Here is an 8,601-nt window from a genome sequence, read left to right as displayed (position 1 = left end):
GGTAAAAAAAAAAAATAAAAAAATTTACATTTGGGTACAGCGTTACATAACCATGCAATGTCAGGCAAGCAAAGTAGGGGGGGGGGGGATGCATATTGGCTAAAATTAAAACATTTTATTTTTTTAACAATTTTTTATTGGATACGTTTAACCACTTGAACACCGGAGGATTTTGCTGTCTTCTGTCCAGGCCACTTTTTGCGATTCGGCGCTGTGCGACTTCAACTGACAATTGCGCGGTACCCAAACGAAATTTACGTCCTTTTTTTCCCACAAACAGAGCTTTCTTTTGGTGGTATTTGATAACCTGTGCGATTTTTACTTTTTGCGCTATAAACAAAAAAAGAGCGTTTATTTTGAAAAAAATATTTTTAACATTTTTTATATGAAATTCCCCCCAAAAAAGATGTAAAAAACAATTTTTTAAAAAATTTTTGGCCAATTTGTTTTATGCTACATATGTTTGGTAAAAAAAAAAAAAAAAAAAAAAAAAAATCGCAATAAGCGTATTTTGATTGGTTTGCGCAAAAGTTATTGCGTTTACTAACAAAGGGAAAGATTTGTCATTTTTGGTGTTTTTTTTTAACGCGTAATGGCGGCGATCTGCGAGTTTTTTTTGCGGGACTGCGACATTGCGGCGGACAGATCGGACCCTTGACTGACATTTTTGACACTTTTGGGGGTACCAGTGACATTACTGCAGTAATCAGTGCTATATATATGCACTGTTACTGTAAAAATGACACTGGCAGGGAAGGGGTTAATTTTATTGGAGAGGGAGGGGTTAATGTATGCCTGGTGCTTACTGCCGTATAGGGGGGGAGGTGACTGAGTGAGTCATGGACAGATCGGATGTCCAGCTATGCTGAACAGTCCGATCTGTCACTATGGAGATCCGCCCGCTGTGTTTACACACAGCGGGCGGATCTCCAGACTCGATCCCCGACGATCGGGTAAGAGCAGCGGCGATTGCCGCTGCTCCTCCCCTGGCCCGACTCCCGCTGTGAATGAAAACAGCGGGAGCGAGCCTCCGGCAGCGCGCAAGCGCCGCCCAGAAGGGGGAGTGTCTAACGACGTTAATACTACGTCGCTGGACGATAACTAACCACTCTGCCGCAGTAGTATTACTGTGAGCGGTTCTAAAGTGGTTAAAAGAAAGTAAAACTTTTAGTCTTTGGGCTCTTTCACACGGGCGGTCCGATCAGATCCGCCTGTCAGTTTTTTTGGCGGATCTGATCGGATCCTCCATGCAGCTCTATGGGGCAGCGGATGTCAGCGGAGACACCTCCGCTGCCATCCGTATCCGATCCTGTGCGTGAAATCTGGACGGATGGAAACCCTATTTTACCATCCCTTCAGGCGGTCCGCTCTCATCCGATCCCCCATAGAGAGCAGCGGGGGCTGCGACACCTCCCTCTCCGCACTGCAAGTGGAGACGGAGCTGTCATCCGCCGGTGTTCCCTGAGAAAACCATACCCTCGTCACTTCCGGTGCACGGAGGGTATGGATTTCTCACGCTAGCGGCGGTTACATTAAAACAGCTCCTCTGCAACATGGCTCATCTCCGCTCCTTCCCCTGTCACTTCCCTGCTCTCAGGTAATAAATATAAAAGCGGATCACAGAGCCGCGATCGCCGTCATTTACATCTCATACACCCGCCACCGCTTTTATATTTATTAGGCGAGATCAGGCAAGTCACAGGGATAGGAGAGGAGATTATTGATGTTGCAGCCAAACTGTTTTAATGTTACGGCCGCAAGTATAACATTACACACAGTGCCGTGATAATTTCCTACCCTCCGAGCATGCGCACTTGTCAAATTCTTTGCTGTTCTATTACGTATCCGGGGCTCTGAGCATGCGCACTGCTCAGCTGTTTGAGACAGGAAGTGACGAGGGTATGGAAATCTAACGAGGTATGGAATTCTAACGTTACACCGGATCGATCCCCGCTGAGCAGCACGGATCCGACCGTGTGAAAGAGCCCTTTCTTTGTTTATAGTGCAAAAAAAAAAAAAAAAGACTGCAGAGGTGACCAAATACCACCAAAAGAAATACACCATAGTTTGTAGACACCAACTTTTGCGCAAACTAATATGTAACAGAATGCATATTAGCTAAAAAAAAGACATTTTTTTACAATTTTTTTTTTTTTTAATTGGATGTTTTTTTTTTTTTTAGCAGAAAGTAAAAAAACGTTATTTTGGCCTTTTGTTTATAGTGTAAAGAACAAAAACCGCAGGAGGTGACCAATTACCACCAAAGGAAAGCGCTAGTTGTGGGGGGAAAATAAAAAAATTACATTTGGGGGACAGTGTTGGAAGTGCTGTATTGCAAAAACTGGCCTGGTTATCACAGGGTGGGGGGGGTAAATCTTGTGGTTAAATAAGGATTTATAAAAGGACCAATGACAAAAGAAAAAGACCAAGCAAACCTTTTAGTTTTGATTTTTTTTTTTTTATTCCAAGACGGCTATATGTGCTCTTACTAAGACAGCGTTTTAAGTTGACATTCGCAGGGAAACCAAAAAAAAAAACAAAAAAAAAAAAACTCAATAACAGAAGTGTCATACAGATGAACATATTTTATTCTTCATGTACAGTTTAACGTTACAGAATTGCAAACTATGATCTTAAAGGACAACTCCAACGAGACAGCTAAATGCACCCTCGAACCTCACACGGATGCTACTTTAAAGCTGAACTCCAGGGGAATATCCTGTGTCAGCAGCATGCTGGAGATCTGGACTGCTACTTTCAGAGCACAGCAATCCACTGCCCCCAGTGTTCTAATCAACAATGCTGTCTAGGGGGCGCCAGACCACTGGAGATCCAAACCGTTGTGCTCTGTGTGAAGAGCAGAAGTCCAGATCTGCAGCTTGCTGCTGGGCACAGGGGAGTTGCAGTAATGGGGAACCTTGGCACCCCAGATGTTCTGGAACTACATTTCCCATAATGCTCATGCACTCTGCAGTGTAGTTGAGCATCATGGGAAATGTAGTTCCAAAACATCTGGGGTGCCAAGGTTCTACATCACTGGTATAGGGCTACAATAGCACATTCACGGGCACAGGCTTTACTTTTGAAGTCTGACTGCACCCACTAATAAAACAAAGAATTATTTCAACAACACAAAAATTAAAATGTAATTTTATGCAACTTGTATAAATACCTAAATAGGACTTAAATCTCAGTCTCTTACAATTTCCTGTACAGCAGTAATACTGGGAGAAGGAGAAGAAACACTCCTAGTATCCTGCATTCTTATCTGCTGATACAGAATATGCTGACAGGAGGAGAGAGCAGAGAGATGACTTCATAGGTCTGCCTTCTGCTCCTTCACTGTTCAGTCACATGCTGAGGAAGGAGAACACACACTCCTAGTATCCTGTATTCTTACCTGCTGATACAGAATATTCTGACAGGAGGAGAGATGACTTCATAGGTCTGCTTTCTGCTCCTTCACTGTTCAGTCACAGGCTGGGAGGTGAGAGGGGGGTGCATTGCTTAACTGCAGCAAAAACTTTAGTCACTAAACTAGTTGTGTGGTCTATCGGGGCTGTGCAAATCACAGAACTGGATGGACGGAGAGAAAAATCCAAACTCTGGTCAAAACATGAACCCCTTTACTACCCCGGCTCTAACCCACCCTGTAAAAGGTATATGCTGGGTCCCTCACGAGCACTGTGTCTGCGTGTGGGGACTGTGCCTACAAGTGAGGCAGATGTGCCTGCACCCAGTCCTGTAAAGCAGGGGTCCCCACCCCCCCCCCCGGGTCGTGACCTGTTAATGACAGGGTCGCACAGCAGGTGGTGAGCGACGTCGGCACAGGGCTGTCACAGACCGCAGTCGCCGCTCTACTCCTGCTGTGCAGCCATGCCCGTGTGTCCTCTCCCAGCTCCTCTGTCCGGTCAATGATGTCATCCTATCCTGCAGGGCAGGGGGCGGGACTTCAGATTGGAATAGAAAGCTCCTCCCACATCCCTGCCCTGCTGATAGGATGACATCGCTGGCCGGCCAGGGGAGCCAGGAGAAGAAACATGGACTGATCACAGCCTCTGCCCTGCCAAAAGGTAAGAGTCCTGTGCATGGGAGGCAGAGATTAGAAGAAATGTGTGATGTTGGAGGGGACGGGGGGGGGGGGGGGGGGGGATGTGGCAGACTGCAGGGGCACTGATTGCTAGGGGCACTAATATAAAGGGGACTGCAATGTAATCATTACAGTGCCCCTTTACAGTTTAGTCCCTTTTCTTTCACAGCGCCCCCCTTTACGTTTCAGTCCCCTTTATATTACAGCGCCCCCTTTACGGTGCAGTCCTTTATATCAATGTTCCCCTTTACAGTGCAGCCCCCTTTCTTTCACAGCACCCCCTTTATGGTGCAGCCCCCTTTCTTTCACAGCACCCCCTTTACGGTGCAGCCCCCTTTCTTTCACAGCACCCCCTTTACAGTGCAGCCCCCTTTCTTTCACAGCACCCCCTTTACGGTGCAGCCCCCTTTCTTTCACAGCGCCCCTTTACAGTGCAGCCCCCTTTCTTTCACAGCGCCCCTTTACAGTGCAGCCCCCTTTCTTTCACAGCGCCCCCTTTACAGTGCAGCCCCCTTTCTTTCACAGCGCCCCCTTTACAGTGCAGCCCCCTTTACGGTGCAGCCCCCTTTCTTTCACAGCGCCCCTTTACAGTGCAGCCCCCTTTCTTTCACAGCGCCCCTTTACAGTGCAGCCCCCTTTCTTTCACAGCGCCCCTTTACAGTGCAGCCCCCTTTCTTTCACAGCGCCCCTTTACAGTGCAGCCCCCTTTCTTTCACTGCGCCCCTTTTACAGTGCAGTCCTTTATATCACAGCGCCCCCTTTACGGTGCAGTCTCCTTTCTTTCACAGCGCCCCTTTTACGGTGCAGTCTTTCACAGCGCCCCCTTTACGGTCCAGTCCCCTTTATATCACAGTGTCCCCTTTACGGTGCAGTCCTTTATATCACAGTGCCCCCTTTATATCACATCGCCCCTTTACAGTGTAGTCCCCTTCACATAGCAGTCCCCATTACATTAACATAAAGAGGACTGCACTAAAAAAAAAAAAAAATGGGAACTGTGATGTGAAGGGGAACTGAGGACACCAATATAAAGCAGGGAATGTGCTGTAAAAGGGGTTGTGGTTTCAAGAAGGTTGGGGACCGCTGCCGTAAAGTCCCCTAGTGATGTCATCTGTGCTTCTAGATCCTGGGAGGATCCCGCTGCTGGACAGCCAATAGGAAGTGTCCATATTATGCAGTCAGTGCCATTAGCTACCCAAAAGGGACCCTCCTGGATGAAAACATAAAAGGAGAGAAGGCCCAGGACTATCACGTGAATAGGCATCTTATTCTGTCCCAGTGAATATTTAGAAGGGGGTAGTCGTAATGGGGGGGGGTTCTTGTTTTGCCCAGGGTTGGCCTTTAAGATATCAAAGTTATATATACACACACACATTGTTTTTTTTTTTCCTTGGGGACAAATTGGAATTTCTTTTTTGCCAATATCTTGCAAAAATGATTTAAAAAAAAAAAAAAAAAAAAAAAAAAAAAAAAGGATTTCCTTTTCTATGTAATCAAAAGACCAAAAGAACCAACATTTTAAAAACTATTTTTTTTTCTTTACCAGTGTCAAAGTAGTTTAACTGTAAATGAAAATCGATTCCATAATTTGCCCCATTTAAAATTACAATAAAATAATGTTACTGAAACACAGCATGACAAAGTAAAATGGTGCTTTTTACCCTAATTTTGAACATTCTGTTTTTGGGACACTAAAAAGAAAACATAAAAAAAACAATTAAAAAAATTATAGCTAAGGGAAGACGGTGGTAATTAGGGCTGATAATGGTTAAAGGTAAACCGGTTAAACAGAAATTTTATTCAAAAATTATTTTTTTGTCTTATATTTTTTTTTACAGTTTACGCAGATTAAAGATCACAACTTTGATCATCATATACAATATACTGTCGAATTTATGCACTAGTACAGACTACCTGCTAAGGTCATTTACACCTCATTCACACTTGTGCAACTTGTCATGAGACTTTGGACATCAAAATCGCATGACAATTCGTACCCCATGTTTTCCAATGATAACCGTACATATAGGTGTGACTTAGTCGCAGCGACATCAAAAGTAGTTCATGCACTACTTTGGTCCGACTTTCATGCAACTTGAGGGCCACAGACTTCAATGTTACCCCTCACAAAAGTTGCATGAATGTCAGTGGGGTCCGACTTTGCAGAGGGACAACAAGTCACATTCAAGTTTGTGTCAAAGTTGCACTCCAAAGTCATGTGATTTTCGAGTCATGCAAGTGTGAATGGAGCCTTACGCAGGATTGGCTGCCATTTTGACAGCAGCAAATACTATGCAATACAAAGCAATTACGGGCTGTCATTTTGACAGCTGGAAATCGCCAGGGAAAGGATCAGAAAGTCAGAGGCAAAAGGTTTTTCGTATTTTTGCTTTTTTTCCCCTAAAGGACGTCTCTTGTTCGAAACCCTCAAGAGGTTAAAGCAAATTGATCAGACTACCGACCTCTTCTTTTGGAAATACTAGGTTCCTGGCCATTATAGGGCTAAACTTCCTACGTCTTCAATCACCTACAACAAAATATACAACAGAAGACTTTTCTCGCACGTTGTTGTATTGCTCAGTCCAGGTGTGTATTATTGAAGCCAGAGACAGCCAGGTAGATTACATTTTAAGAAGATGGCCAGCAGTGACAGCCCCCCCCTAGTTTCTGGGGAGGGTGCAGTAAAGCTAACCTGGCTACTTTTACACCTTAAACATGTTATATACATCAAAAAAGAATTTCTGCTTTGCCATGTAGTCTTGAGTATTTGGAGTTCCTTCCTCTTCCCAGGTTTGGTTAGTAGTCACGGTGTTCTGGGTGCCTCCTAAATAGGAAATAAAGAACAATCATTTGTATCTGAAAACATTTCCTACTCAGCTCTGTTTTAGCAGGAGAGCCGCTAACTGGCTTAACTTAAACGCCTGCGGCAGGCAGCCCCTCCCTCCTGTACGTGGTTCGGGTCTGCAGCTAGGGGCTGGCACGCTCCCACCCCCACTCGGCAGCGGGGACTCCGATGCACAGGGCAGGCGGCTCTGATTGCCGTCTGACACCCGCGATCGTTCCCCGCTGAGAGAAGAACGGTCAGCGGTTATAAACACAGCTGACCGTTGTTCTCTCTGGCATGATCACAGAGTGCCCTGTGATCCTTCTATATAGGATCACAGGTCTCTGTGGCGATTTCACAAGCCACGCCCCCCCCACAGTTAGAAACACGCCCTGAGGTACACATTTAACCCCTTGATCACCCACATTGCTAACCCCTTCCCTTCTAGTGTCATTACAGTAACGCCGGGGATCGAGTGAGGAAATCTGCCCGCTTGTGTAAACAAAGCGGGCGGATCTCCTCTGTGACAGGCAGGGACATATTACAGGATTCAGCATAGCTGAACCTGCGATCTGTGTCTGTGTCACAGTCCCCTCCCCCCACACACGTCTAAGCATGAGGCATACATTTACATTTAACCCCTTGATCACCAATAAAGTTAACCCCTTCCCTGCCAGTGTCATTATTACAGTAACAGTGCATATTTTTAGCACTGATTACTGTAGTAATGTCACTGGTCCCCCCCAAAAGTGTCAAAAATGTCAGTTAGGGGTCCGATCTGTCCTCCGCTATGTCGCAGTCCCGGAAAAAAAAAAAAAAAAAAAAAAAAAAAAAAAAAAAAAAATCGCAGATCGCTGCCATTACTAGTAAAATATAAAAATGACATAAATCTTTCCCGTAGTTAGTAGACGTGATAACTTTTGCGCAAACCAATCAAAATACGCTTATTGCGATTTTATATCAAAAATAGGTAGCAAACAACAAATTGGCCTAAAAAGGATGACAAATTTTGATATTTAAATTTGTTTTTTGGGAATGTCGCTCTTTTTTTTGTTTATAGCACAAAAAATAAAAACCGCACAGGTGAATACCAGCAAAAGAAAGCTCTATTTATGGGAAATAAAGGACGTCAATTTTATTTAGGGACAGCATCGCACGACCGTGCAATTGTCAAAATTGCCTGGTCATTAAACACTTCACCCCCCTTCCTGACCAGGCCCTATTTTGCGATTCGGCACTGCGTTCCTTTAACGGACAATTGTGCGGTCGCGCAACGCTGTACCCAAACGAAATTTACGTCCTTTTTTCCTCACAAATAGATTTCTTTTGGTGGTATTTGATCACCTCTGCGATTATTTTTTTTGCGCTATAAAAAAAAAAAAAAAAAAAAAAAATTATATAAACACACACACACACACACACACACACACACACACACACACACACACACACACACACACACGAATGTGAAAAATATATAACATTCCCAAAAAAAAAAAATTTAACATTTTAGGCCAATTGGTTTTCTGCTACATATTTTTAGCTGAAACTGTTGATCTGTCCCTGCCTGTTTGAGAGAAGATCCGCCTGCTTTGTTTACATAAGTAGGCGGGTCTTCTCTCCGTTTCCCGGACTGTTGCGGGAGGAAGGCGGCAATCGTTAGACACCGCAGGAGCGCGGCTCCGGC

Source organism: Pelophylax lessonae (assembly GCF_965119305.1).
Source record: "Pelophylax lessonae genome assembly, chromosome: 13".
Taxonomy (NCBI): Eukaryota; Metazoa; Chordata; class Amphibia; order Anura; family Ranidae; genus Pelophylax; species Pelophylax lessonae.
This window is presented reverse-complemented; position numbering follows the sequence as displayed.